The sequence below is a fragment of the Schistocerca serialis genome, chromosome 2 (assembly GCF_023864345.2).
Source record: "Schistocerca serialis cubense isolate TAMUIC-IGC-003099 chromosome 2, iqSchSeri2.2, whole genome shotgun sequence".
Taxonomy (NCBI): Eukaryota; Metazoa; Arthropoda; class Insecta; order Orthoptera; family Acrididae; genus Schistocerca; species Schistocerca serialis.
The window spans coordinates 906,235,200-906,260,711 of record NC_064639.1 but is presented as its reverse complement, the minus strand read 5'-3'; the positions used below and the strand labels follow the sequence as shown (position 1 = coordinate 906,260,711).

General features: G+C 53.8%; 38 non-coding genes across 38 annotated transcripts; all 38 read left to right on the top strand.

Moving 5' to 3' along the window:
* The first annotated feature begins 225 nt into the window (after positions 1-225).
* On the top strand, positions 226-298 carry Trnam-cau (transfer RNA methionine (anticodon CAU)). The gene has a single exon. It is a non-coding gene; the product is annotated as a tRNA-Met (tRNA).
* A 305-nt stretch (positions 299-603) lies between these two features.
* Trnae-uuc (transfer RNA glutamic acid (anticodon UUC)) lies at positions 604-675 on the top strand. The gene has a single exon. It is a non-coding gene; the product is annotated as a tRNA-Glu (tRNA).
* A 198-nt stretch (positions 676-873) lies between these two features.
* Positions 874-947, top strand: Trnai-aau (transfer RNA isoleucine (anticodon AAU)). Its single transcript has one exon. It is a non-coding gene; the product is annotated as a tRNA-Ile (tRNA).
* Positions 948-1,826: 879 nt separating this feature from the next.
* On the top strand, positions 1,827-1,897 carry Trnag-gcc (transfer RNA glycine (anticodon GCC)). Its single transcript has one exon. It is a non-coding gene; the product is annotated as a tRNA-Gly (tRNA).
* A 380-nt stretch (positions 1,898-2,277) lies between these two features.
* Trnam-cau (transfer RNA methionine (anticodon CAU)) lies at positions 2,278-2,350 on the top strand. The gene has a single exon. It is a non-coding gene; the product is annotated as a tRNA-Met (tRNA).
* Positions 2,351-2,655: 305 nt separating this feature from the next.
* Positions 2,656-2,727, top strand: Trnae-uuc (transfer RNA glutamic acid (anticodon UUC)). The gene has a single exon. It is a non-coding gene; the product is annotated as a tRNA-Glu (tRNA).
* A 198-nt stretch (positions 2,728-2,925) lies between these two features.
* Positions 2,926-2,999, top strand: Trnai-aau (transfer RNA isoleucine (anticodon AAU)). Its single transcript has one exon. It is a non-coding gene; the product is annotated as a tRNA-Ile (tRNA).
* An 879-nt stretch (positions 3,000-3,878) lies between these two features.
* Trnag-gcc (transfer RNA glycine (anticodon GCC)) lies at positions 3,879-3,949 on the top strand. Its single transcript has one exon. It is a non-coding gene; the product is annotated as a tRNA-Gly (tRNA).
* A 380-nt stretch (positions 3,950-4,329) lies between these two features.
* On the top strand, positions 4,330-4,402 carry Trnam-cau (transfer RNA methionine (anticodon CAU)). Its single transcript has one exon. It is a non-coding gene; the product is annotated as a tRNA-Met (tRNA).
* A 305-nt stretch (positions 4,403-4,707) lies between these two features.
* On the top strand, positions 4,708-4,779 carry Trnae-uuc (transfer RNA glutamic acid (anticodon UUC)). Its single transcript has one exon. It is a non-coding gene; the product is annotated as a tRNA-Glu (tRNA).
* A 198-nt stretch (positions 4,780-4,977) lies between these two features.
* On the top strand, positions 4,978-5,051 carry Trnai-aau (transfer RNA isoleucine (anticodon AAU)). The gene has a single exon. It is a non-coding gene; the product is annotated as a tRNA-Ile (tRNA).
* Positions 5,052-5,930: 879 nt separating this feature from the next.
* Positions 5,931-6,001, top strand: Trnag-gcc (transfer RNA glycine (anticodon GCC)). Its single transcript has one exon. It is a non-coding gene; the product is annotated as a tRNA-Gly (tRNA).
* Positions 6,002-6,381: 380 nt separating this feature from the next.
* Positions 6,382-6,454, top strand: Trnam-cau (transfer RNA methionine (anticodon CAU)). Its single transcript has one exon. It is a non-coding gene; the product is annotated as a tRNA-Met (tRNA).
* Positions 6,455-6,759: 305 nt separating this feature from the next.
* Positions 6,760-6,831, top strand: Trnae-uuc (transfer RNA glutamic acid (anticodon UUC)). Its single transcript has one exon. It is a non-coding gene; the product is annotated as a tRNA-Glu (tRNA).
* Positions 6,832-7,029: 198 nt separating this feature from the next.
* Trnai-aau (transfer RNA isoleucine (anticodon AAU)) lies at positions 7,030-7,103 on the top strand. Its single transcript has one exon. It is a non-coding gene; the product is annotated as a tRNA-Ile (tRNA).
* Positions 7,104-7,982: 879 nt separating this feature from the next.
* On the top strand, positions 7,983-8,053 carry Trnag-gcc (transfer RNA glycine (anticodon GCC)). Its single transcript has one exon. It is a non-coding gene; the product is annotated as a tRNA-Gly (tRNA).
* Positions 8,054-8,433: 380 nt separating this feature from the next.
* Trnam-cau (transfer RNA methionine (anticodon CAU)) lies at positions 8,434-8,506 on the top strand. The gene has a single exon. It is a non-coding gene; the product is annotated as a tRNA-Met (tRNA).
* Positions 8,507-8,811: 305 nt separating this feature from the next.
* On the top strand, positions 8,812-8,883 carry Trnae-uuc (transfer RNA glutamic acid (anticodon UUC)). Its single transcript has one exon. It is a non-coding gene; the product is annotated as a tRNA-Glu (tRNA).
* Positions 8,884-9,081: 198 nt separating this feature from the next.
* Trnai-aau (transfer RNA isoleucine (anticodon AAU)) lies at positions 9,082-9,155 on the top strand. The gene has a single exon. It is a non-coding gene; the product is annotated as a tRNA-Ile (tRNA).
* An 879-nt stretch (positions 9,156-10,034) lies between these two features.
* On the top strand, positions 10,035-10,105 carry Trnag-gcc (transfer RNA glycine (anticodon GCC)). The gene has a single exon. It is a non-coding gene; the product is annotated as a tRNA-Gly (tRNA).
* Positions 10,106-10,485: 380 nt separating this feature from the next.
* Trnam-cau (transfer RNA methionine (anticodon CAU)) lies at positions 10,486-10,558 on the top strand. The gene has a single exon. It is a non-coding gene; the product is annotated as a tRNA-Met (tRNA).
* A 305-nt stretch (positions 10,559-10,863) lies between these two features.
* Positions 10,864-10,935, top strand: Trnae-uuc (transfer RNA glutamic acid (anticodon UUC)). The gene has a single exon. It is a non-coding gene; the product is annotated as a tRNA-Glu (tRNA).
* Positions 10,936-11,133: 198 nt separating this feature from the next.
* Positions 11,134-11,207, top strand: Trnai-aau (transfer RNA isoleucine (anticodon AAU)). Its single transcript has one exon. It is a non-coding gene; the product is annotated as a tRNA-Ile (tRNA).
* A 6,885-nt stretch (positions 11,208-18,092) lies between these two features.
* On the top strand, positions 18,093-18,165 carry Trnam-cau (transfer RNA methionine (anticodon CAU)). The gene has a single exon. It is a non-coding gene; the product is annotated as a tRNA-Met (tRNA).
* A 305-nt stretch (positions 18,166-18,470) lies between these two features.
* Positions 18,471-18,542, top strand: Trnae-uuc (transfer RNA glutamic acid (anticodon UUC)). The gene has a single exon. It is a non-coding gene; the product is annotated as a tRNA-Glu (tRNA).
* A 198-nt stretch (positions 18,543-18,740) lies between these two features.
* Trnai-aau (transfer RNA isoleucine (anticodon AAU)) lies at positions 18,741-18,814 on the top strand. The gene has a single exon. It is a non-coding gene; the product is annotated as a tRNA-Ile (tRNA).
* An 879-nt stretch (positions 18,815-19,693) lies between these two features.
* Positions 19,694-19,764, top strand: Trnag-gcc (transfer RNA glycine (anticodon GCC)). The gene has a single exon. It is a non-coding gene; the product is annotated as a tRNA-Gly (tRNA).
* A 380-nt stretch (positions 19,765-20,144) lies between these two features.
* Trnam-cau (transfer RNA methionine (anticodon CAU)) lies at positions 20,145-20,217 on the top strand. Its single transcript has one exon. It is a non-coding gene; the product is annotated as a tRNA-Met (tRNA).
* A 305-nt stretch (positions 20,218-20,522) lies between these two features.
* On the top strand, positions 20,523-20,594 carry Trnae-uuc (transfer RNA glutamic acid (anticodon UUC)). Its single transcript has one exon. It is a non-coding gene; the product is annotated as a tRNA-Glu (tRNA).
* A 198-nt stretch (positions 20,595-20,792) lies between these two features.
* Positions 20,793-20,866, top strand: Trnai-aau (transfer RNA isoleucine (anticodon AAU)). The gene has a single exon. It is a non-coding gene; the product is annotated as a tRNA-Ile (tRNA).
* Positions 20,867-21,745: 879 nt separating this feature from the next.
* Positions 21,746-21,816, top strand: Trnag-gcc (transfer RNA glycine (anticodon GCC)). Its single transcript has one exon. It is a non-coding gene; the product is annotated as a tRNA-Gly (tRNA).
* Positions 21,817-22,196: 380 nt separating this feature from the next.
* Positions 22,197-22,269, top strand: Trnam-cau (transfer RNA methionine (anticodon CAU)). Its single transcript has one exon. It is a non-coding gene; the product is annotated as a tRNA-Met (tRNA).
* A 305-nt stretch (positions 22,270-22,574) lies between these two features.
* On the top strand, positions 22,575-22,646 carry Trnae-uuc (transfer RNA glutamic acid (anticodon UUC)). Its single transcript has one exon. It is a non-coding gene; the product is annotated as a tRNA-Glu (tRNA).
* A 198-nt stretch (positions 22,647-22,844) lies between these two features.
* Positions 22,845-22,918, top strand: Trnai-aau (transfer RNA isoleucine (anticodon AAU)). Its single transcript has one exon. It is a non-coding gene; the product is annotated as a tRNA-Ile (tRNA).
* Positions 22,919-23,797: 879 nt separating this feature from the next.
* On the top strand, positions 23,798-23,868 carry Trnag-gcc (transfer RNA glycine (anticodon GCC)). Its single transcript has one exon. It is a non-coding gene; the product is annotated as a tRNA-Gly (tRNA).
* A 380-nt stretch (positions 23,869-24,248) lies between these two features.
* Trnam-cau (transfer RNA methionine (anticodon CAU)) lies at positions 24,249-24,321 on the top strand. The gene has a single exon. It is a non-coding gene; the product is annotated as a tRNA-Met (tRNA).
* Positions 24,322-24,626: 305 nt separating this feature from the next.
* On the top strand, positions 24,627-24,698 carry Trnae-uuc (transfer RNA glutamic acid (anticodon UUC)). The gene has a single exon. It is a non-coding gene; the product is annotated as a tRNA-Glu (tRNA).
* A 198-nt stretch (positions 24,699-24,896) lies between these two features.
* On the top strand, positions 24,897-24,970 carry Trnai-aau (transfer RNA isoleucine (anticodon AAU)). The gene has a single exon. It is a non-coding gene; the product is annotated as a tRNA-Ile (tRNA).
* Positions 24,971-25,512: the final 542 nt, after the last annotated feature.

Below are 25,512 nucleotides of genomic sequence, written 5' to 3'. Positions count from 1 at the left end.
CGTCGGCCTGGCCTCACAAGTTGCTGTGTCCCGGTGCCTCCGAGGCACTGAACTTTAACGACAAGGAGTGCTGCCTATCGTTGCAACAGCTGCAGCAACACCGCAATCAACTGGGCCGGCAGTGCACGTGTAGCAACAGAACACGTTATCCAGGAAGTACAGTGTCTCTACGTCTAATATTGGGTACGGTATTTAGGCAGTTTCCAGGACAAGCAGTTCACCCGTGCCTCGGTAGCGCAGTAGGCAGCGCGTAAGTCTCATAATCTTAAGGTCGTGAGTTCGATCCTCACCCGGGGCATTTAATTTTCTGTGACTGATGCTGGTGCTGTTGCTAGGGCGCCAACGTATTTCTTGTTTGTTATCCACAACGTTTCAACGCTTCAGCGGGAGAATGTTTACTTCCTGTTATTGCTACTTACTGCTTCCCTTTTCCTCTTCTCCCAGCAGAGCACGAAGCCAAAAGCACTGCTCTGCGACGTTTGAGGTGCGCGCCTTGCCAGTCAGTATGTGTAAAGATGCTCGCAAAGAGAGAGGGGCGCCGACGCGGCCCTCGACACGAAATGCGACAAGCGACCGTACGAACGGTCGAATGAAACGGCCACATCCGGTGTGGTCTAGTGGCTAGGATACCTGGCTTTCACCCAGGAGGCCCGGGTTCGATTCCCGGTACCGGAACGGAATTTTTTCCACACGAATCGTGACAAGTTTGAGCTGTCCGAGCGGCCGTTTCCCGTCCTGCTCGCAATATAGCTACTGTTTCGTGACCGTCAGCAGAATATAGACTAGGGAAGCAGACACACGACGCCCATAGAAATGGTGTATGGCTTCATGCCACCCGTTTCCAGCGTAGGGCTGAGCAACTGCGTCTGCCGAGGCCCGTTAGCCCAGTTGGTTAGGGCGTCGTGCTAATAACGCGAAGGTCGTGGGTTCGATCCCCCCACGGGCCACTACTCTTTTACTACTGCGAAAAGGCAGCGCCGATTTCAGCTGGCGAGTGTGATGACCAAAAGATCATCACCCTGCGTGGAAGTTGACAGAGGATCCGAACCCGACTCGTCGGGAAGCACAACAGCATTCACTCGGCAATGGCCATAATATCTTGAATACACTGGTTCTCAACCGATAAAGAGAAAATGAAAGAAAATGTCCGATTGCCGATGCGTAACAACTTTGGCCCTGGTCAGTACTTGGGCGGGTGAGCGCATGGGAACACAGGGCACTATTGGCAGTTTTACTTCCTATTTTTGTTTCTCCTTTGACTGATTCGGTCAGGGAAACGCCACCGTGAAATGAAGGGGGCGTGCTGTGTGTCCATCGCCTCGCCTCTCCTTGCCTCTCTCAGTCGTTTCTCGTGCTTGTCGTTTTGATATAGGCCGATTTGAGAGCGTCAGCTCTCGCGTCAGCTGAGCAAAGTCGAGACAAGTCGAGACACACTAAGGGCTGGCGCTTGGAAGGCAACTATGCTGACCATTACACCACCACCGCACAAGCGAGCGCCCCGCCTCCGCGCTGTGTCGGCTTCCCGCCTGTCGGCAGCGGCCGAAGGTGATCGTACCCGGCAGGCGCATTTCGAGGCAGGCTAGGGGAGCACATCCAGACGCATTCGGACAGCGTATCCGCGCACATTTCGCATCCTTTGGCAAGAGTCGGCGCCGGCGACGCAAGAGTACGCAGAGGACCGCGTTCTGGCGGCATTTTTAAGCAGTGCAGTGCAGGATTCAGCGTCTGCAGCACCTTCTCCACAGAATGCTACGGCGCTTGACGGCAGTCCCACTTTCCCTTGAGACATCTGCTCGGGAAGCAGCGTGAAGTTACCGCTGGCCCGAGCATCGGTGGTTCAGTGGTAGAATGCTCGCCTGCCACGCGGGCGGCCCGGGTTCGATTCCCGGCCGATGTATCATTTTGCTTTTCCCGCGATAATGCTGCCGCGTGGCTTGCGCGCTTGAGATGCACGATCCACAAGAATGTATAGCTGGATTCCCTTGAGAAGAACCGAGAACGCAGCACTCGCGGGTCCCCACTAGGACGCTCGCATCATGTTCTACAGACTAGCGTCGGCCTGGCCTCACAAGTTGCTGTGTCCCGGTGCCTCCGAGGCACTGAACTTTAACGACAAGGAGTGCTGCCTATCGTTGCAACAGCTGCAGCAACACCGCAATCAACTGGGCCGGCAGTGCACGTGTAGCAACAGAACACGTTATCCAGGAAGTACAGTGTCTCTACGTCTAATATTGGGTACGGTATTTAGGCAGTTTCCAGGACAAGCAGTTCACCCGTGCCTCGGTAGCGCAGTAGGCAGCGCGTAAGTCTCATAATCTTAAGGTCGTGAGTTCGATCCTCACCCGGGGCATTTAATTTTCTGTGACTGATGCTGGTGCTGTTGCTAGGGCGCCAACGTATTTCTTGTTTGTTATCCACAACGTTTCAACGCTTCAGCGGGAGAATGTTTACTTCCTGTTATTGCTACTTACTGCTTCCCTTTTCCTCTTCTCCCAGCAGAGCACGAAGCCAAAAGCACTGCTCTGCGACGTTTGAGGTGCGCGCCTTGCCAGTCAGTATGTGTAAAGATGCTCGCAAAGAGAGAGGGGCGCCGACGCGGCCCTCGACACGAAATGCGACAAGCGACCGTACGAACGGTCGAATGAAACGGCCACATCCGGTGTGGTCTAGTGGCTAGGATACCTGGCTTTCACCCAGGAGGCCCGGGTTCGATTCCCGGTACCGGAACGGAATTTTTTCCACACGAATCGTGACAAGTTTGAGCTGTCCGAGCGGCCGTTTCCCGTCCTGCTCGCAATATAGCTACTGTTTCGTGACCGTCAGCAGAATATAGACTAGGGAGGCAGACACACGACGCCCATAGAAATGGTGTATGGCTTCATGCCACCCGTTTCCAGCGTAGGGCTGAGCAACTGCGTCTGCCGAGGCCCGTTAGCTCAGTTGGTTAGAGCGTCGTGCTAATAACGCGAAGGTCGTGGGTTCGATCCCCCCACGGGCCACTACTCTTTTACTACTGCGAAAAGGCAGCGCCGATTTCAGCTGGCGAGTGTGATGACCAAAAGATCATCACCCTGCGTGGAAGTTGACAGAGGATCCGAACCCGACTCGTCGGGAAGCACTACAGCATTCACTCGGCAATGGCCATAATATCTTGAATACACTGGTTCTCAACCGATAAAGAGAAAATGAAAGAAAATGTCCGATTGCCGATGCGTAACAACTTTGGCCCTGGTCAGTACTTGGGCGGGTGAGCGCATGGGAACACAGGGCACTATTGGCAGTTTTACTTCCTATTTTTGTTTCTCCTTTGACTGATTCGGTCAGGGAAACGCCACCGTGAAATGAAGGGGGCGTGCTGTGTGTCCATCGCCTCGCCTCTCCTTGCCTCTCTCAGTCGTTTCTCGTGCTTGTCGTTTTGATATAGGCCGATTTGAGAGCGTCAGCTCTCGCGTCAGCTGAGCAAAGTCGAGACAAGTCGAGACACACTAAGGGCTGGCGCTTGGAAGGCAACTATGCTGACCATTACACCACCACCGCACAAGCGAGCGCCCCGCCTCCGCGCTGTGTCGGCTTCCCGCCTGTCGGCAGCGGCCGAAGGTGATCGTACCCGGCAGGCGCATTTCGAGGCAGGCTAGGGGAGCACATCCAGACGCATTCGGACAGCGTATCCGCGCACATTTCGCATCCTTTGGCAAGAGTCGGCGCCGGCGACGCAAGAGTACGCAGAGGACCGCGTTCTGGCGGCATTTTTAAGCAGTGCAGTGCAGGATTCAGCGTCTGCAGCACCTTCTCCACAGAATGCTACGGCGCTTGACGGCAGTCCCACTTTCCCTTGAGACATCTGCTCGGGAAGCAGCGTGAAGTTACCGCTGGCCCGAGCATCGGTGGTTCAGTGGTAGAATGCTCGCCTGCCACGCGGGCGGCCCGGGTTCGATTCCCGGCCGATGTATCATTTTGCTTTTCCCGCGATAATGCTGCCGCGTGGCTTGCGCGCTTGAGATGCACGATCCACAAGAATGTATAGCTGGATTCCCTTGAGAAGAACCGAGAACGCAGCACTCGCGGGTCCCCACTAGGACGCTCGCATCATGTTCTACAGACTAGCGTCGGCCTGGCCTCACAAGTTGCTGTGTCCCGGTGCCTCCGAGGCACTGAACTTTAACGACAAGGAGTGCTGCCTATCGTTGCAACAGCTGCAGCAACACCGCAATCAACTGGGCCGGCAGTGCACGTGTAGCAACAGAACACGTTATCCAGGAAGTACAGTGTCTCTACGTCTAATATTGGGTACGGTATTTAGGCAGTTTCCAGGACAAGCAGTTCACCCGTGCCTCGGTAGCGCAGTAGGCAGCGCGTAAGTCTCATAATCTTAAGGTCGTGAGTTCGATCCTCACCCGGGGCATTTAATTTTCTGTGACTGATGCTGGTGCTGTTGCTAGGGCGCCAACGTATTTCTTGTTTGTTATCCACAACGTTTCAACGCTTCAGCGGGAGAATGTTTACTTCCTGTTATTGCTACTTACTGCTTCCCTTTTCCTCTTCTCCCAGCAGAGCACGAAGCCAAAAGCACTGCTCTGCGACGTTTGAGGTGCGCGCCTTGCCAGTCAGTATGTGTAAAGATGCTCGCAAAGAGAGAGGGGCGCCGACGCGGCCCTCGACACGAAATGCGACAAGCGACCGTACGAACGGTCGAATGAAACGGCCACATCCGGTGTGGTCTAGTGGCTAGGATACCTGGCTTTCACCCAGGAGGCCCGGGTTCGATTCCCGGTACCGGAACGGAATTTTTTCCACACGAATCGTGACAAGTTTGAGCTGTCCGAGCGGCCGTTTCCCGTCCTGCTCGCAATATAGCTACTGTTTCGTGACCGTCAGCAGAATATAGACTAGGGAGGCAGACACACGACGCCCATAGAAATGGTGTATGGCTTCATGCCACCCGTTTCCAGCGTAGGGCTGAGCAACTGCGTCTGCCGAGGCCCGTTAGCTCAGTTGGTTAGAGCGTCGTGCTAATAACGCGAAGGTCGTGGGTTCGATCCCCCCACGGGCCACTACTCTTTTACTACTGCGAAAAGGCAGCGCCGATTTCAGCTGGCGAGTGTGATGACCAAAAGATCATCACCCTGCGTGGAAGTTGACAGAGGATCCGAACCCGACTCGTCGGGAAGCACTACAGCATTCACTCGGCAATGGCCATAATATCTTGAATACACTGGTTCTCAACCGATAAAGAGAAAATGAAAGAAAATGTCCGATTGCCGATGCGTAACAACTTTGGCCCTGGTCAGTACTTGGGCGGGTGAGCGCATGGGAACACAGGGCACTATTGGCAGTTTTACTTCCTATTTTTGTTTCTCCTTTGACTGATTCGGTCAGGGAAACGCCACCGTGAAATGAAGGGGGCGTGCTGTGTGTCCATCGCCTCGCCTCTCCTTGCCTCTCTCAGTCGTTTCTCGTGCTTGTCGTTTTGATATAGGCCGATTTGAGAGCGTCAGCTCTCGCGTCAGCTGAGCAAAGTCGAGACAAGTCGAGACACACTAAGGGCTGGCGCTTGGAAGGCAACTATGCTGACCATTACACCACCACCGCACAAGCGAGCGCCCCGCCTCCGCGCTGTGTCGGCTTCCCGCCTGTCGGCAGCGGCCGAAGGTGATCGTACCCGGCAGGCGCATTTCGAGGCAGGCTAGGGGAGCACATCCAGACGCATTCGGACAGCGTATCCGCGCACATTTCGCATCCTTTGGCAAGAGTCGGCGCCGGCGACGCAAGAGTACGCAGAGGACCGCGTTCTGGCGGCATTTTTAAGCAGTGCAGTGCAGGATTCAGCGTCTGCAGCACCTTCTCCACAGAATGCTACGGCGCTTGACGGCAGTCCCACTTTCCCTTGAGACATCTGCTCGGGAAGCAGCGTGAAGTTACCGCTGGCCCGAGCATCGGTGGTTCAGTGGTAGAATGCTCGCCTGCCACGCGGGCGGCCCGGGTTCGATTCCCGGCCGATGTATCATTTTGCTTTTCCCGCGATAATGCTGCCGCGTGGCTTGCGCGCTTGAGATGCACGATCCACAAGAATGTATAGCTGGATTCCCTTGAGAAGAACCGAGAACGCAGCACTCGCGGGTCCCCACTAGGACGCTCGCATCATGTTCTACAGACTAGCGTCGGCCTGGCCTCACAAGTTGCTGTGTCCCGGTGCCTCCGAGGCACTGAACTTTAACGACAAGGAGTGCTGCCTATCGTTGCAACAGCTGCAGCAACACCGCAATCAACTGGGCCGGCAGTGCACGTGTAGCAACAGAACACGTTATCCAGGAAGTACAGTGTCTCTACGTCTAATATTGGGTACGGTATTTAGGCAGTTTCCAGGACAAGCAGTTCACCCGTGCCTCGGTAGCGCAGTAGGCAGCGCGTAAGTCTCATAATCTTAAGGTCGTGAGTTCGATCCTCACCCGGGGCATTTAATTTTCTGTGACTGATGCTGGTGCTGTTGCTAGGGCGCCAACGTATTTCTTGTTTGTTATCCACAACGTTTCAACGCTTCAGCGGGAGAATGTTTACTTCCTGTTATTGCTACTTACTGCTTCCCTTTTCCTCTTCTCCCAGCAGAGCACGAAGCCAAAAGCACTGCTCTGCGACGTTTGAGGTGCGCGCCTTGCCAGTCAGTATGTGTAAAGATGCTCGCAAAGAGAGAGGGGCGCCGACGCGGCCCTCGACACGAAATGCGACAAGCGACCGTACGAACGGTCGAATGAAACGGCCACATCCGGTGTGGTCTAGTGGCTAGGATACCTGGCTTTCACCCAGGAGGCCCGGGTTCGATTCCCGGTACCGGAACGGAATTTTTTCCACACGAATCGTGACAAGTTTGAGCTGTCCGAGCGGCCGTTTCCCGTCCTGCTCGCAATATAGCTACTGTTTCGTGACCGTCAGCAGAATATAGACTAGGGAGGCAGACACACGACGCCCATAGAAATGGTGTATGGCTTCATGCCACCCGTTTCCAGCGTAGGGCTGAGCAACTGCGTCTGCCGAGGCCCGTTAGCTCAGTTGGTTAGAGCGTCGTGCTAATAACGCGAAGGTCGTGGGTTCGATCCCCCCACGGGCCACTACTCTTTTACTACTGCGAAAAGGCAGCGCCGATTTCAGCTGGCGAGTGTGATGACCAAAAGATCATCACCCTGCGTGGAAGTTGACAGAGGATCCGAACCCGACTCGTCGGGAAGCACTACAGCATTCACTCGGCAATGGCCATAATATCTTGAATACACTGGTTCTCAACCGATAAAGAGAAAATGAAAGAAAATGTCCGATTGCCGATGCGTAACAACTTTGGCCCTGGTCAGTACTTGGGCGGGTGAGCGCATGGGAACACAGGGCACTATTGGCAGTTTTACTTCCTATTTTTGTTTCTCCTTTGACTGATTCGGTCAGGGAAACGCCACCGTGAAATGAAGGGGGCGTGCTGTGTGTCCATCGCCTCGCCTCTCCTTGCCTCTCTCAGTCGTTTCTCGTGCTTGTCGTTTTGATATAGGCCGATTTGAGAGCGTCAGCTCTCGCGTCAGCTGAGCAAAGTCGAGACAAGTCGAGACACACTAAGGGCTGGCGCTTGGAAGGCAACTATGCTGACCATTACACCACCACCGCACAAGCGAGCGCCCCGCCTCCGCGCTGTGTCGGCTTCCCGCCTGTCGGCAGCGGCCGAAGGTGATCGTACCCGGCAGGCGCATTTCGAGGCAGGCTAGGGGAGCACATCCAGACGCATTCGGACAGCGTATCCGCGCACATTTCGCATCCTTTGGCAAGAGTCGGCGCCGGCGACGCAAGAGTACGCAGAGGACCGCGTTCTGGCGGCATTTTTAAGCAGTGCAGTGCAGGATTCAGCGTCTGCAGCACCTTCTCCACAGAATGCTACGGCGCTTGACGGCAGTCCCACTTTCCCTTGAGACATCTGCTCGGGAAGCAGCGTGAAGTTACCGCTGGCCCGAGCATCGGTGGTTCAGTGGTAGAATGCTCGCCTGCCACGCGGGCGGCCCGGGTTCGATTCCCGGCCGATGTATCATTTTGCTTTTCCCGCGATAATGCTGCCGCGTGGCTTGCGCGCTTGAGATGCACGATCCACAAGAATGTATAGCTGGATTCCCTTGAGAAGAACCGAGAACGCAGCACTCGCGGGTCCCCACTAGGACGCTCGCATCATGTTCTACAGACTAGCGTCGGCCTGGCCTCACAAGTTGCTGTGTCCCGGTGCCTCCGAGGCACTGAACTTTAACGACAAGGAGTGCTGCCTATCGTTGCAACAGCTGCAGCAACACCGCAATCAACTGGGCCGGCAGTGCACGTGTAGCAACAGAACACGTTATCCAGGAAGTACAGTGTCTCTACGTCTAATATTGGGTACGGTATTTAGGCAGTTTCCAGGACAAGCAGTTCACCCGTGCCTCGGTAGCGCAGTAGGCAGCGCGTAAGTCTCATAATCTTAAGGTCGTGAGTTCGATCCTCACCCGGGGCATTTAATTTTCTGTGACTGATGCTGGTGCTGTTGCTAGGGCGCCAACGTATTTCTTGTTTGTTATCCACAACGTTTCAACGCTTCAGCGGGAGAATGTTTACTTCCTGTTATTGCTACTTACTGCTTCCCTTTTCCTCTTCTCCCAGCAGAGCACGAAGCCAAAAGCACTGCTCTGCGACGTTTGAGGTGCGCGCCTTGCCAGTCAGTATGTGTAAAGATGCTCGCAAAGAGAGAGGGGCGCCGACGCGGCCCTCGACACGAAATGCGACAAGCGACCGTACGAACGGTCGAATGAAACGGCCACATCCGGTGTGGTCTAGTGGCTAGGATACCTGGCTTTCACCCAGGAGGCCCGGGTTCGATTCCCGGTACCGGAACGGAATTTTTTCCACACGAATCGTGACAAGTTTGAGCTGTCCGAGCGGCCGTTTCCCGTCCTGCTCGCAATATAGCTACTGTTTCGTGACCGTCAGCAGAATATAGACTAGGGAGGCAGACACACGACGCCCATAGAAATGGTGTATGGCTTCATGCCACCCGTTTCCAGCGTAGGGCTGAGCAACTGCGTCTGCCGAGGCCCGTTAGCTCAGTTGGTTAGAGCGTCGTGCTAATAACGCGAAGGTCGTGGGTTCGATCCCCCCACGGGCCACTACTCTTTTACTACTGCGAAAAGGCAGCGCCGATTTCAGCTGGCGAGTGTGATGACCAAAAGATCATCACCCTGCGTGGAAGTTGACAGAGGATCCGAACCCGACTCGTCGGGAAGCACTACAGCATTCACTCGGCAATGGCCATAATATCTTGAATACACTGGTTCTCAACCGATAAAGAGAAAATGAAAGAAAATGTCCGATTGCCGATGCGTAACAACTTTGGCCCTGGTCAGTACTTGGGCGGGTGAGCGCATGGGAACACAGGGCACTATTGGCAGTTTTACTTCCTATTTTTGTTTCTCCTTTGACTGATTCGGTCAGGGAAACGCCACCGTGAAATGAAGGGGGCGTGCTGTGTGTCCATCGCCTCGCCTCTCCTTGCCTCTCTCAGTCGTTTCTCGTGCTTGTCGTTTTGATATAGGCCGATTTGAGAGCGTCAGCTCTCGCGTCAGCTGAGCAAAGTCGAGACAAGTCGAGACACACTAAGGGCTGGCGCTTGGAAGGCAACTATGCTGACCATTACACCACCACCGCACAAGCGAGCGCCCCGCCTCCGCGCTGTGTCGGCTTCCCGCCTGTCGGCAGCGGCCGAAGGTGATCGTACCCGGCAGGCGCATTTCGAGGCAGGCTAGGGGAGCACATCCAGACGCATTCGGACAGCGTATCCGCGCACATTTCGCATCCTTTGGCAAGAGTCGGCGCCGGCGACGCAAGAGTACGCAGAGGACCGCGTTCTGGCGGCATTTTTAAGCAGTGCAGTGCAGGATTCAGCGTCTGCAGCACCTTCTCCACAGAATGCTACGGCGCTTGACGGCAGTCCCACTTTCCCTTGAGACATCTGCTCGGGAAGCAGCGTGAAGTTACCGCTGGCCCGAGCATCGGTGGTTCAGTGGTAGAATGCTCGCCTGCCACGCGGGCGGCCCGGGTTCGATTCCCGGCCGATGTATCATTTTGCTTTTCCCGCGATAATGCTGCCGCGTGGCTTGCGCGCTTGAGATGCACGATCCACAAGAATGTATAGCTGGATTCCCTTGAGAAGAACCGAGAACGCAGCACTCGCGGGTCCCCACTAGGACGCTCGCATCATGTTCTACAGACTAGCGTCGGCCTGGCCTCACAAGTTGCTGTGTCCCGGTGCCTCCGAGGCACTGAACTTTAACGACAAGGAGTGCTGCCTATCGTTGCAACAGCTGCAGCAACACCGCAATCAACTGGGCCGGCAGTGCACGTGTAGCAACAGAACACGTTATCCAGGAAGTACAGTGTCTCTACGTCTAATATTGGGTACGGTATTTAGGCAGTTTCCAGGACAAGCAGTTCACCCGTGCCTCGGTAGCGCAGTAGGCAGCGCGTAAGTCTCATAATCTTAAGGTCGTGAGTTCGATCCTCACCCGGGGCATTTAATTTTCTGTGACTGATGCTGGTGCTGTTGCTAGGGCGCCAACGTATTTCTTGTTTGTTATCCACAACGTTTCAACGCTTCAGCGGGAGAATGTTTACTTCCTGTTATTGCTACTTACTGCTTCCCTTTTCCTCTTCTCCCAGCAGAGCACGAAGCCAAAAGCACTGCTCTGCGACGTTTGAGGTGCGCGCCTTGCCAGTCAGTATGTGTAAAGATGCTCGCAAAGAGAGAGGGGCGCCGACGCGGCCCTCGACACGAAATGCGACAAGCGACCGTACGAACGGTCGAATGAAACGGCCACATCCGGTGTGGTCTAGTGGCTAGGATACCTGGCTTTCACCCAGGAGGCCCGGGTTCGATTCCCGGTACCGGAACGGAATTTTTTCCACACGAATCGTGACAAGTTTGAGCTGTCCGAGCGGCCGTTTCCCGTCCTGCTCGCAATATAGCTACTGTTTCGTGACCGTCAGCAGAATATAGACTAGGGAGGCAGACACACGACGCCCATAGAAATGGTGTATGGCTTCATGCCACCCGTTTCCAGCGTAGGGCTGAGCAACTGCGTCTGCCGAGGCCCGTTAGCTCAGTTGGTTAGAGCGTCGTGCTAATAACGCGAAGGTCGTGGGTTCGATCCCCCCACGGGCCACTACTCTTTTACTACTGCGAAAAGGCAGCGCCGATTTCAGCTGGCGAGTGTGATGACCAAAAGATCATCACCCTGCGTGGAAGTTGACAGAGGATCCGAACCCGACTCGTCGGGAAGCACTACAGCATTCACTCGGCAATGGCCATAATATCTTGAATACACTGGTTCTCAACCGATAAAGAGAAAATGAAAGAAAATGTCCGATTGCCGATGCGTAACAACTTTGGCCCTGGTCAGTACTTGGGCGGGTGAGCGCATGGGAACACAGGGCACTATTGGCAGTTTTACTTCCTATTTTTGTTTCTCCTTTGACTGATTCGGTCAGGGAAACGCCACCGTGAAATGAAGGGGGCGTGCTGTGTGTCCATCGCCTCGCCTCTCCTTGCCTCTCTCAGTCGTTTCTCGTGCTTGTCGTTTTGATATAGGCCGATTTGAGAGCGTCAGCTCTCGCGTCAGCTGAGCAAAGTCGAGACAAGTCGAGACACACTAAGGGCTGGCGCTTGGAAGGCAACTATGCTGACCATTACACCACCACCGCACAAGCGAGCGCCCCGCCTCCGCGCTGTGTCGGCTTCCCGCCTGTCGGCAGCGGCCGAAGGTGATCGTACCCGGCAGGCGCATTTCGAGGCAGGCTAGGGGAGCACATCCAGACGCATTCGGACAGCGTATCCGCGCACATCGCGCGGAGCAGCGGAGCGGTTGCGGCTTTGTTTACATCGCGGGGCGGCGCTCAGCGAGTGTTTCGAGGTCCACGTGTTCAAGTTTCTTCAACGTGAGTACCATGTCGACAGTTACTAGGGCAAACACTGCGCAGTTTGTGTTCGATCGAAATGCTTTGCGGCCCACCGCTTTTGAAATCCACGAATTTATATTCGAAGATTTGAAAATCCCGGAAGATCTAGTGGACACTTTTCAGTTGGATTTCGCGCAATATTCGCTATTTTTGAAGTTCTTTTCCGGCGACATCTGTGAAAAATTTGTTGAAAAATTTGGCGGAGTGCGTAAATTTAGGCATGTCGATGGCACAGTCAGTGATGTGCAGATTGTGCCCTCGGGTTATGGTGTTAGAACGGTTCGAGTATTTAATGTGCCCCCTGAATGCGGCAATGATTTGATTGCACGTGCTCTCACTCAGTACGGCGTTGTGTTGTCGGTAGTTAACGAAAAGTGGTCTAGTGCGTACCGGTACCAGGTTAATAGTGGAGTACGTAGTGTCCGCATTGACTTGAAGAAACACATTCCATCCTACGTAATGATTGCGGGCTGTAGGGCTCAAGTGACTTATATCGGCCAGCCACCCACATGCTCAATTTGTCATTCCACTGAGCATTTACGTGTTGATTGTCCCCGTAGACGACCCGTGCAGCTCCCGCGTAGTGACGCTGCGGCTACTGGTGGCCACTTTGTGCCACTACTGAGTGAAATAGTAGCGGGCACTGTATCACAACCCCGCCCTGCCGACCCTATTCGTGCTGAGGATGTACCAAGTGAGGTGAATGTTACTGCAGACGCACCACAGGATCGAATGGAGGACGCTCCCATTTTGTCCTCGGCTGTGGTAGAATCGGATGCAGTTGCTAAGGAGGTCCCAGATGTTTCGGATCATACACCAGTTGCTATTTCGGAAGAGATGGACACCTCCTTACCACCGCCTCCGCCGCCTGAAGAGGTTCCCCTGGCACCGAGGAAAGGGCGTACAAAGAAAAATAAAAATAAGGGTACTAGGAGTCAGCAGTCAGATGATTTGCCGTGCACCCCTGTATCAGAGAGTGGCAGTGAGAGTGAAGTTCAGACATCGTGCCCCCCTGCCTCTGACAGCTCTGCGCGCCAGGAGCGTATAAGGGAACAAACTGCACATCTCAAGGTGTTCTTAAATACGGCACGCGAACAGGGTGCGCATGCTGCGAAGCGCAAAAGCGAGCAAAGTAGCGAGCAGCTGCCGCAGCGCACGCGCAGGCATTCGGCGACGTCGGCCGCCGGTACAGCAACAACACAGGCGGACGAGGCCACGTACACAGACACCGCTGGTGGTCGCGCCCAACCGACCGACCGACCAACGGAGACGCCCTGGTGGAAGCAGGAGGAGGACGACCCTGGATCCCATTAGCGGCTTTCGGCGGACCTGCTGTAATTCGTGCCCCGTTTACCTGCGACGTTATGTTACACTGTTCCTGCACGCTGACAGTAATTTTCTGCACAGTTTTGTCCACGAGTTACGTAATGGGTTGCAGTGCTTCTTGACAGTTTTATTGGTGTGCTTAAGTCGCTGCATCTGCGTCTTCCGTTTCTCATTTTTCTTGCTAATACTTGAGTGTCTGTGTTTTAAATGGCCGCCGCTCGTCAACATCTAAAGATCTTCTCAGTTTTATCACTCAATGTAAATCGCATCATAGCTGCGCATAAAATAGCAAGTTTTATAGACTTTTTAACTTTGGGAGGCTATGACGTTGCATTGCTCCAAGAAGTTACTGTTAAGCGCTTCAATAACGTCCCTGGTTATGATGTCATCTATAACATTAACGTTGAAGGTACTTGTGGCACCGCTGTTCTTTATAAAACTGTATTGCAACCAACTAACGTTCAATTTTTACCGAATGGCCGCTTACTTACGTGTACGATCCAGGATGTCACATTTATTAATATATACGCGCCGAGTGGCACTGATCATAAACGTGCACGTTCTGTTTTTTTTAATCAAGATGTGGTTCCGTTTTTTGCGTCGACCCGCAATGTCGTAGTTGGCGGCGATTTTAACTGTGTTACTGCCGCAGCCGATCAATTTCCCACGGCTACCATGTGCCCGGAACTTTCCCAACTAATTGTGACAAATGACTTGATCGATGTTTGGCGTCATTTTCATCCTGTCACGACGCAATACACACATTTTTATGCGAACGGTGCCAGTAGAATTGATCGCATTTATGTGTCGCGGCCACTTCAAACCTTTCTTCAGAGGGTTGCGGTACATCCCGTCGCTTTTAGCGATCACTGCGGTGTTGTGTGTGACGTGCAATTACTGGCAAATAGGCAGGCGCCACCTTCCCGTGTTTGGAAACTCAATACCCGTCATCTCTCTGACGCCGGTTTACGTTGCGAGATTCAGAACGTGTGGCAGTTTTGTTCTGAAAAACAGGGAAGCTATGCCTCGGTCTTACAATGGTGGGTCGACTTAGCCAAACCGCAGTTGCGCAGTGTTGCAATGCGGTATGCAAGGGAGGCGTCATTTTGGGAGAGGCGCACCATTGCCTTTTATCAGCAGTGCCTCCAAGATGCGCTTGATGCGCCCGTGGCGCCAGATCAAAACTTACGTGCACGTTTGAATAGAATTAAAAGCAAGATACTCCAGCATCACCTACACAAGGCACAAGGTGTTCTGATCAGGAGCCGACCGCAGTGTGAGACCATTGACGAAGTGCCAACGCTTTACCACTTGGCACGCGAGAAACGGTTGGCGCGGAGGAAAGACATTACCACCCTCATCACGGACACTGGTGCTCGTCTCACGGCGAAGCATGAGATCGTTCCCCACGTCACCGACCACTTTAAGAGATTGTTCGGACGGACAGCTGCCGATGATGTCGCACGTTCCTTTCTGTTAGATGAATTGGATACTGTCATCTCCGAATCTGACCGTCAGTCACTGGATGAGATGTTGTCACGGGACGATGTGAAAGACGTGTTGCGTTCGTGTCGTCGAGGGAAGTCTCCAGGTCCAGATGGCCTTCCCATCGAATTTTACCTGGCTTATTGGGATATTTTCGGTGAGACATTGACGATCATGATAAATGAAATTGTTCGTGGTGCTGCTGTCCCTTCGAAGTTCGTTGCAGGGCGTATTATATTAATTCCGAAGACACCGACAGCATGCCGTGTTGAGGCATTACGCCCTATCACACTTTTAAATGCAGACTATAAACTGGCGGCACGATGCCTCGCAACGAAACTCAATGTGGTCATGGACAAGATAATCAGTCCCTTTCAGTCGTGTGGTGTGCAACGCCGTAGCATTTTTCACGCTGCGGCTTCATACCGAGACGTGGTCGCGTACGCAGCCATTAATGACCTGTCCGCTGGCATTCTCTCCATCGACTTTGCCAATGCATTCGACCGTATAGGGCACGATTATCTTCTGTCCGTCATGACAAAACTGGGGTTCGGCGGCCACTTTCTCGATGCTATCCGGAATCTTTTAACGTCGGCGACGTCCGTAATTGTCATCAATGGATGGCAGTCGCCGCCCATTCCTATTACAAGATCCGTCAGACAGGGCTGTCCTTTATCAATGCTCCTATTTGTCATTGCGCTCGACCCGTTTTTGCGCGCAGTCGGTCGAATCATTGAAGGTGTCCAGGTCTGTCACGTCTCTCTCACATGTGCTGCCTATGCTGACGACGTGGGACTTTTCCTGGGGCGGGCACATGACTTGGACAGAGTTCGCGATGTTCTGACATTGTACGAACGTGCCTCTGGCGCCGTTCTGAATACGCGGAAAACTGTATTGGTACCACTGGGTCGTCGGGGACTGTCTGCTGAACGGGACTGGTTCCGTGTTGTGCGCACCCACAAAATTTTAGGACTCGACATTGTAGCGTGCCCACAAAAAATGCAAGTTCTAAACTGGAGGCGCATTCTTGGCACTGTGAAGACCCTATGTCGCAGCCACTCAGGTCGCCGACTCAACTTACATCAACGTGTGGCCGTCATTAACACATTCATTTTATCGAACGCGTGGTACATCGCCCAACTGCTTAGTGTTCCGAAGCCGATCGGGAGGGCGATTTCGCAGGCAGTCTACTGGCTCCTGTGGCGGCATGAAATTTTTAAAGTCAAGGCTTCGACCTGTGTCATCGACAGGCAGCTGGGCGGCCTCGGTTTCACCGACGTTCCACGCAAATGTGGCGCTCTGCTCGTCCACCGGACAGCCACCCTGCAGTCCGACAACCCGGCAGGAACCACCGCGGCACTCCTGGAGCTCTACCGCCCACACTCTGAAGCGGCGCCCGTCTCTCTCGCGGCCATCCCGTATAAGATGTCCTACATACGGGAGTACTTTTTAACGAGGAGCTACGCTCTGTCTACGGCTACCGACAGACACAGGACCGCCCGCGGACTCTATGTTGCCCTGACTGGACAACCTCCGCGTCATAAACTGGTCTTCCGGAACCCCACAGTGGAATGGGTGAACGTGTGGGCAAACATCAACAACCCGGTGTTGCCGTCGGACGTGAGTGCGCTCTGGTTTAAGATCGTCAACAACACCTTAGCGACGAACCAGCGGCTTGCCGACATTCATCTCCTTCCCTCTGCCAACTGTGGTAGATGTGGTGCTGTGGACACACGGGAACATCGTTTTGAGTGTGCATCGGTGTCGACAGTATGGCGGCTGTGTCAACGAATGGTCGCCCACATTAACAGAACGCCTCCTCACCTTGTGACTGTTCGTCGTGTGATAGTGCCTAACTTCAAAGCTTTCCCGCGGACGAAAAATAACGCCACTGTCTGGATCTTAGGGCATACGATTTATGCCCTTATCGATATGGCCGTCACTGATACTGTGATTTACCTGGATTATTTGTGGGCCCAGTATATGACACTGAAGGATTGCGTTCAATTTCGCGAATTGTTTGCGAATTTTTTGAAGGCGGCCTTGGATTACGGCTATGAAATGGAACTGCGGCAAACGCCTTGAACTGAGATTTACTGAGCTGACGCGTTCCATTTTTAATTTCATTTTCCTTCTTTTATTTGTGTTATGGTTGGTGACTTGTGCCACACCCACACTACGGGTCGTTCTGGTTTTATCTCCAAGGGAGGAGTGTCCTTTTAATTTTGAGGAATTTTACTTTGTTCACAAGACTTCATGGGTATTTTAGAAGATACAGCCTGTTTGTGTGGAACATTCATAGTTGCAGGAGTGTTTTTTTTCCAATCTCTTAAATTCTGTTCCCGGACTGTCGCGATTTCCTTTTATTACTTTCCTGTGATTTCTGTTTCTTTCGTGTGATGCACACATCGACATACACTCTCATGTTGTGCTGTTGTGCTGCGTTGACACCTGTTTTGTAACAACTCTCTGCTACATCGGAGTGACTGACGTTAGTCAGGAGGGACAATTATTTTACTTTTAAGCGGAATATGAGTTTAGTTGAACTACGAGCAGCAGAGTTGAACCAGCGGAGGAAAGAAGACCGTCCACGAATTCCGCGATAAAATTTCTCTTAGTTCTCCATTTTTCTGTGGAAGAAGACACCACACCATCTGAGCAGAAGATGATTTTGTTTTAAGTTATACCACTGATCCACGAAGTTCGACAGTCCAGCAAATATAGCGATGAAGCTCGCCGAAGAAGGCATATTTTGGTGAGAGTAAGGAGGGCTATAAGGGGAGTTGGGAGGCCCTAAAAAAAAAAAAAAAAAAAAAAAAAAAAAAAAAAAAAAAAAAAAAAAAAGTGGTAGAATGCTCGCCTGCCACGCGGGCGGCCCGGGTTCGATTCCCGGCCGATGTATCATTTTGCTTTTCCCGCGATAATGCTGCCGCGTGGCTTGCGCGCTTGAGATGCACGATCCACAAGAATGTATAGCTGGATTCCCTTGAGAAGAACCGAGAACGCAGCACTCGCGGGTCCCCACTAGGACGCTCGCATCATGTTCTACAGACTAGCGTCGGCCTGGCCTCACAAGTTGCTGTGTCCCGGTGCCTCCGAGGCACTGAACTTTAACGACAAGGAGTGCTGCCTATCGTTGCAACAGCTGCAGCAGCACCGCAATCAACTGGGCCGGCAGTGCACGTGTAGCAACAGAACACGTTATCCAGGAAGTACAGTGTCTCTACGTCTAATATTGGGTACGGTATTTAGGCAGTTTCCAGGACAAGCAGTTCACCCGTGCCTCGGTAGCGCAGTAGGCAGCGCGTAAGTCTCATAATCTTAAGGTCGTGAGTTCGATCCTCACCCGGGGCATTTAATTTTCTGTGACTGATGCTGGTGCTGTTGCTAGGGCGCCAACGTATTTCTTGTTTGTTATCCACAACGTTTCAACGCTTCAGCGGGAGAATGTTTACTTCCTGTTATTGCTACTTACTGCTTCCCTTTTCCTCTTCTCCCAGCAGAGCACGAAGCCAAAAGCACTGCTCTGCGACGTTTGAGGTGCGCGCCTTGCCAGTCAGTATGTGTAAAGATGCTCGCAAAGAGAGAGGGGCGCCGACGCGGCCCTCGACACGAAATGCGACAAGCGACCGTACGAACGGTCGAATGAAACGGCCACATCCGGTGTGGTCTAGTGGCTAGGATACCTGGCTTTCACCCAGGAGGCCCGGGTTCGATTCCCGGTACCGGAACGGAATTTTTTCCACACGAATCGTGACAAGTTTGAGCTGTCCGAGCGGCCGTTTCCCGTCCTGCTCGCAATATAGCTACTGTTTCGTGACCGTCAGCAGAATATAGACTAGGGAGGCAGACACACGACGCCCATAGAAATGGTGTATGGCTTCATGCCACCCGTTTCCAGCGTAGGGCTGAGCAACTGCGTCTGCCGAGGCCCGTTAGCTCAGTTGGTTAGAGCGTCGTGCTAATAACGCGAAGGTCGTGGGTTCGATCCCCCCACGGGCCACTACTCTTTTACTACTGCGAAAAGGCAGCGCCGATTTCAGCTGGCGAGTGTGATGACCAAAAGATCATCACCCTGCGTGGAAGTTGACAGAGGATCCGAACCCGACTCGTCGGGAAGCACTACAGCATTCACTCGGCAATGGCCATAATATCTTGAATACACTGGTTCTCAACCGATAAAGAGAAAATGAAAGAAAATGTCCGATTGCCGATGCGTAACAACTTTGGCCCTGGTCAGTACTTGGGCGGGTGAGCGCATGGGAACACAGGGCACTATTGGCAGTTTTACTTCCTATTTTTGTTTCTCCTTTGACTGATTCGGTCAGGGAAACGCCACCGTGAAATGAAGGGGGCGTGCTGTGTGTCCATCGCCTCGCCTCTCCTTGCCTCTCTCAGTCGTTTCTCGTGCTTGTCGTTTTGATATAGGCCGATTTGAGAGCGTCAGCTCTCGCGTCAGCTGAGCAAAGTCGAGACAAGTCGAGACACACTAAGGGCTGGCGCTTGGAAGGCAACTATGCTGACCATTACACCACCACCGCACAAGCGAGCGCCCCGCCTCCGCGCTGTGTCGGCTTCCCGCCTGTCGGCAGCGGCCGAAGGTGATCGTACCCGGCAGGCGCATTTCGAGGCAGGCTAGGGGAGCACATCCAGACGCATTCGGACAGCGTATCCGCGCACATTTCGCATCCTTTGGCAAGAGTCGGCGCCGGCGACGCAAGAGTACGCAGAGGACCGCGTTCTGGCGGCATTTTTAAGCAGTGCAGTGCAGGATTCAGCGTCTGCAGCACCTTCTCCACAGAATGCTACGGCGCTTGACGGCAGTCCCACTTTCCCTTGAGACATCTGCTCGGGAAGCAGCGTGAAGTTACCGCTGGCCCGAGCATCGGTGGTTCAGTGGTAGAATGCTCGCCTGCCACGCGGGCGGCCCGGGTTCGATTCCCGGCCGATGTATCATTTTGCTTTTCCCGCGATAATGCTGCCGCGTGGCTTGCGCGCTTGAGATGCACGATCCACAAGAATGTATAGCTGGATTCCCTTGAGAAGAACCGAGAACGCAGCACTCGCGGGTCCCCACTAGGACGCTCGCATCATGTTCTACAGACTAGCGTCGGCCTGGCCTCACAAGTTGCTGTGTCCCGGTGCCTCCGAGGCACTGAACTTTAACGACAAGGAGTGCTGCCTATCGTTGCAACAGCTGCAGCAACACCGCAATCAACTGGGCCGGCAGTGCACGTGTAGCAACAGAACACGTTATCCAGGAAGTACAGTGTCTCTACGTCTAATATTGGGTACGGTATTTAGGCAGTTTCCAGGACAAGCAGTTCACCCGTGCCTCGGTAGCGCAGTAGGCAGCGCGTAAGTCTCATAATCTTAAGGTCGTGAGTTCGATCCTCACCCGGGGCATTTAATTTTCTGTGACTGATGCTGGTGCTGTTGCTAGGGCGCCAACGTATTTCTTGTTTGTTATCCACAACGTTTCAACGCTTCAGCGGGAGAATGTTTACTTCCTGTTATTGCTACTTACTGCTTCCCTTTTCCTCTTCTCCCAGCAGAGCACGAAGCCAAAAGCACTGCTCTGCGACGTTTGAGGTGCGCGCCTTGCCAGTCAGTATGTGTAAAGATGCTCGCAAAGAGAGAGGGGCGCCGACGCGGCCCTCGACACGAAATGCGACAAGCGACCGTACGAACGGTCGAATGAAACGGCCACATCCGGTGTGGTCTAGTGGCTAGGATACCTGGCTTTCACCCAGGAGGCCCGGGTTCGATTCCCGGTACCGGAACGGAATTTTTTCCACACGAATCGTGACAAGTTTGAGCTGTCCGAGCGGCCGTTTCCCGTCCTGCTCGCAATATAGCTACTGTTTCGTGACCGTCAGCAGAATATAGACTAGGGAGGCAGACACACGACGCCCATAGAAATGGTGTATGGCTTCATGCCACCCGTTTCCAGCGTAGGGCTGAGCAACTGCGTCTGCCGAGGCCCGTTAGCTCAGTTGGTTAGAGCGTCGTGCTAATAACGCGAAGGTCGTGGGTTCGATCCCCCCACGGGCCACTACTCTTTTACTACTGCGAAAAGGCAGCGCCGATTTCAGCTGGCGAGTGTGATGACCAAAAGATCATCACCCTGCGTGGAAGTTGACAGAGGATCCGAACCCGACTCGTCGGGAAGCACTACAGCATTCACTCGGCAATGGCCATAATATCTTGAATACACTGGTTCTCAACCGATAAAGAGAAAATGAAAGAAAATGTCCGATTGCCGATGCGTAACAACTTTGGCCCTGGTCAGTACTTGGGCGGGTGAGCGCATGGGAACACAGGGCACTATTGGCAGTTTTACTTCCTATTTTTGTTTCTCCTTTGACTGATTCGGTCAGGGAAACGCCACCGTGAAATGAAGGGGGCGTGCTGTGTGTCCATCGCCTCGCCTCTCCTTGCCTCTCTCAGTCGTTTCTCGTGCTTGTCGTTTTGATATAGGCCGATTTGAGAGCGTCAGCTCTCGCGTCAGCTGAGCAAAGTCGAGACAAGTCGAGACACACTAAGGGCTGGCGCTTGGAAGGCAACTATGCTGACCATTACACCACCACCGCACAAGCGAGCGCCCCGCCTCCGCGCTGTGTCGGCTTCCCGCCTGTCGGCAGCGGCCGAAGGTGATCGTACCCGGCAGGCGCATTTCGAGGCAGGCTAGGGGAGCACATCCAGACGCATTCGGACAGCGTATCCGCGCACATTTCGCATCCTTTGGCAAGAGTCGGCGCCGGCGACGCAAGAGTACGCAGAGGACCGCGTTCTGGCGGCATTTTTAAGCAGTGCAGTGCAGGATTCAGCGTCTGCAGCACCTTCTCCACAGAATGCTACGGCGCTTGACGGCAGTCCCACTTTCCCTTGAGACATCTGCTCGGGAAGCAGCGTGAAGTTACCGCTGGCCCGAGCATCGGTGGTTCAGTGGTAGAATGCTCGCCTGCCACGCGGGCGGCCCGGGTTCGATTCCCGGCCGATGTATCATTTTGCTTTTCCCGCGATAATGCTGCCGCGTGGCTTGCGCGCTTGAGATGCACGATCCACAAGAATGTATAGCTGGATTCCCTTGAGAAGAACCGAGAACGCAGCACTCGCGGGTCCCCACTAGGACGCTCGCATCATGTTCTACAGACTAGCGTCGGCCTGGCCTCACAAGTTGCTGTGTCCCGGTGCCTCCGAGGCACTGAACTTTAACGACAAGGAGTGCTGCCTATCGTTGCAACAGCTGCAGCAACACCGCAATCAACTGGGCCGGCAGTGCACGTGTAGCAACAGAACACGTTATCCAGGAAGTACAGTGTCTCTACGTCTAATATTGGGTACGGTATTTAGGCAGTTTCCAGGACAAGCAGTTCACCCGTGCCTCGGTAGCGCAGTAGGCAGCGCGTAAGTCTCATAATCTTAAGGTCGTGAGTTCGATCCTCACCCGGGGCATTTAATTTTCTGTGACTGATGCTGGTGCTGTTGCTAGGGCGCCAACGTATTTCTTGTTTGTTATCCACAACGTTTCAACGCTTCAGCGGGAGAATGTTTACTTCCTGTTATTGCTACTTACTGCTTCCCTTTTCCTCTTCTCCCAGCAGAGCACGAAGCCAAAAGCACTGCTCTGCGACGTTTGAGGTGCGCGCCTTGCCAGTCAGTATGTGTAAAGATGCTCGCAAAGAGAGAGGGGCGCCGACGCGGCCCTCGACACGAAATGCGACAAGCGACCGTACGAACGGTCGAATGAAACGGCCACATCCGGTGTGGTCTAGTGGCTAGGATACCTGGCTTTCACCCAGGAGGCCCGGGTTCGATTCCCGGTACCGGAACGGAATTTTTTCCACACGAATCGTGACAAGTTTGAGCTGTCCGAGCGGCCGTTTCCCGTCCTGCTCGCAATATAGCTACTGTTTCGTGACCGTCAGCAGAATATAGACTAGGGAGGCAGACACACGACGCCCATAGAAATGGTGTATGGCTTCATGCCACCCGTTTCCAGCGTAGGGCTGAGCAACTGCGTCTGCCGAGGCCCGTTAGCTCAGTTGGTTAGAGCGTCGTGCTAATAACGCGAAGGTCGTGGGTTCGATCCCCCCACGGGCCACTACTCTTTTACTACTGCGAAAAGGCAGCGCCGATTTCAGCTGGCGAGTGTGATGACCAAAAGATCATCACCCTGCGTGGAAGTTGACAGAGGATCCGAACCCGACTCGTCGGGAAGCACTACAGCATTCACTCGGCAATGGCCATAATATCTTGAATACACTGGTTCTCAACCGATAAAGAGAAAATGAAAGAAAATGTCCGATTGCCGATGCGTAACAACTTTGGCCCTGGTCAGTACTTGGGCGGGTGAGCGCATGGGAACACAGGGCACTATTGGCAGTTTTACTTCCTATTTTTGTTTCTCCTTTGACTGATTCGGTCAGGGAAACGCCACCGTGAAATGAAGGGGGCGTGCTGTGTGTCCATCGCCTCGCCTCTCCTTGCCTCTCTCAGTCGTTTCTCGTGCTTGTCGTTTTGATATAGGCCGATTTGAGAGCGTCAGCTCTCGCGTCAGCTGAGCAAAGTCGAGACAAGTCGAGACACACTAAGGGCTGGCGCTTGGAAGGCAACTATGCTGACCATTACACCACCACCGCACAAGCGAGCGCCCCGCCTCCGCGCTGTGTCGGCTTCCCGCCTGTCGGCAGCGGCCGAAGGTGATCGTACCCGGCAGGCGCATTTCGAGGCAGGCTAGGGGAGCACATCCAGACGCATTCGGACAGCGTATCCGCGCACATTTCGCATCCTTTGGCAAGAGTCGGCGCCGGCGACGCAAGAGTACGCAGAGGACCGCGTTCTGGCGGCATTTTTAAGCAGTGCAGTGCAGGATTCAGCGTCTGCAGCACCTTCTCCACAGAATGCTACGGCGCTTGACGGCAGTCCCACTTTCCCTTGAGACATCTGCTCGGGAAGCAGCGTGAAGTTACCGCTGGCCCGAGCATCGGTGGTTCAGTGGTAGAATGCTCGCCTGCCACGCGGGCGGCCCGGGTTCGATTCCCGGCCGATGTATCATTTTGCTTTTCCCGCGATAATGCTGCCGCGTGGCTTGCGCGCTTGAGATGCACGATCCACAAGAATGTATAGCTGGATTCCCTTGAGAAGAACCGAGAACGCAGCACTCGCGGGTCCCCACTAGGACGCTCGCATCATGTTCTACAGACTAGCGTCGGCCTGGCCTCACAAGTTGCTGTGTCCCGGTGCCTCCGAGGCACTGAACTTTAACGACAAGGAGTGCTGCCTATCGTTGCAACAGCTGCAGCAACACCGCAATCAACTGGGCCGGCAGTGCACGTGTAGCAACAGAACACGTTATCCAGGAAGTACAGTGTCTCTACGTCTAATATTGGGTACGGTATTTAGGCAGTTTCCAGGACAAGCAGTTCACCCGTGCCTCGGTAGCGCAGTAGGCAGCGCGTAAGTCTCATAATCTTAAGGTCGTGAGTTCGATCCTCACCCGGGGCATTTAATTTTCTGTGACTGATGCTGGTGCTGTTGCTAGGGCGCCAACGTATTTCTTGTTTGTTATCCACAACGTTTCAACGCTTCAGCGGGAGAATGTTTACTTCCTGTTATTGCTACTTACTGCTTCCCTTTTCCTCTTCTCCCAGCAGAGCACGAAGCCAAAAGCACTGCTCTGCGACGTTTGAGGTGCGCGCCTTGCCAGTCAGTATGTGTAAAGATGCTCGCAAAGAGAGAGGGGCGCCGACGCGGCCCTCGACACGAAATGCGACAAGCGACCGTACGAACGGTCGAATGAAACGGCCACATCCGGTGTGGTCTAGTGGCTAGGATACCTGGCTTTCACCCAGGAGGCCCGGGTTCGATTCCCGGTACCGGAACGGAATTTTTTCCACACGAATCGTGACAAGTTTGAGCTGTCCGAGCGGCCGTTTCCCGTCCTGCTCGCAATATAGCTACTGTTTCGTGACCGTCAGCAGAATATAGACTAGGGAGGCAGACACACGACGCCCATAGAAATGGTGTATGGCTTCATGCCACCCGTTTCCAGCGTAGGGCTGAGCAACTGCGTCTGCCGAGGCCCGTTAGCTCAGTTGGTTAGAGCGTCGTGCTAATAACGCGAAGGTCGTGGGTTCGATCCCCCCACGGGCCACTACTCTTTTACTACTGCGAAAAGGCAGCGCCGATTTCAGCTGGCGAGTGTGATGACCAAAAGATCATCACCCTGCGTGGAAGTTGACAGAGGATCCGAACCCGACTCGTCGGGAAGCACTACAGCATTCACTCGGCAATGGCCATAATATCTTGAATACACTGGTTCTCAACCGATAAAGAGAAAATGAAAGAAAATGTCCGATTGCCGATGCGTAACAACTTTGGCCCTGGTCAGTACTTGGGCGGGTGAGCGCATGGGAACACAGGGCACTATTGGCAGTTTTACTTCCTATTTTTGTTTCTCCTTTGACTGATTCGGTCAGGGAAACGCCACCGTGAAATGAAGGGGGCGTGCTGTGTGTCCATCGCCTCGCCTCTCCTTGCCTCTCTCAGTCGTTTCTCGTGCTTGTCGTTTTGATATAGGCCGATTTGAGAGCGTCAGCTCTCGCGTCAGCTGAGCAAAGTCGAGACAAGTCGAGACACACTAAGGGCTGGCGCTTGGAAGGCAACTATGCTGACCATTACACCACCACCGCACAA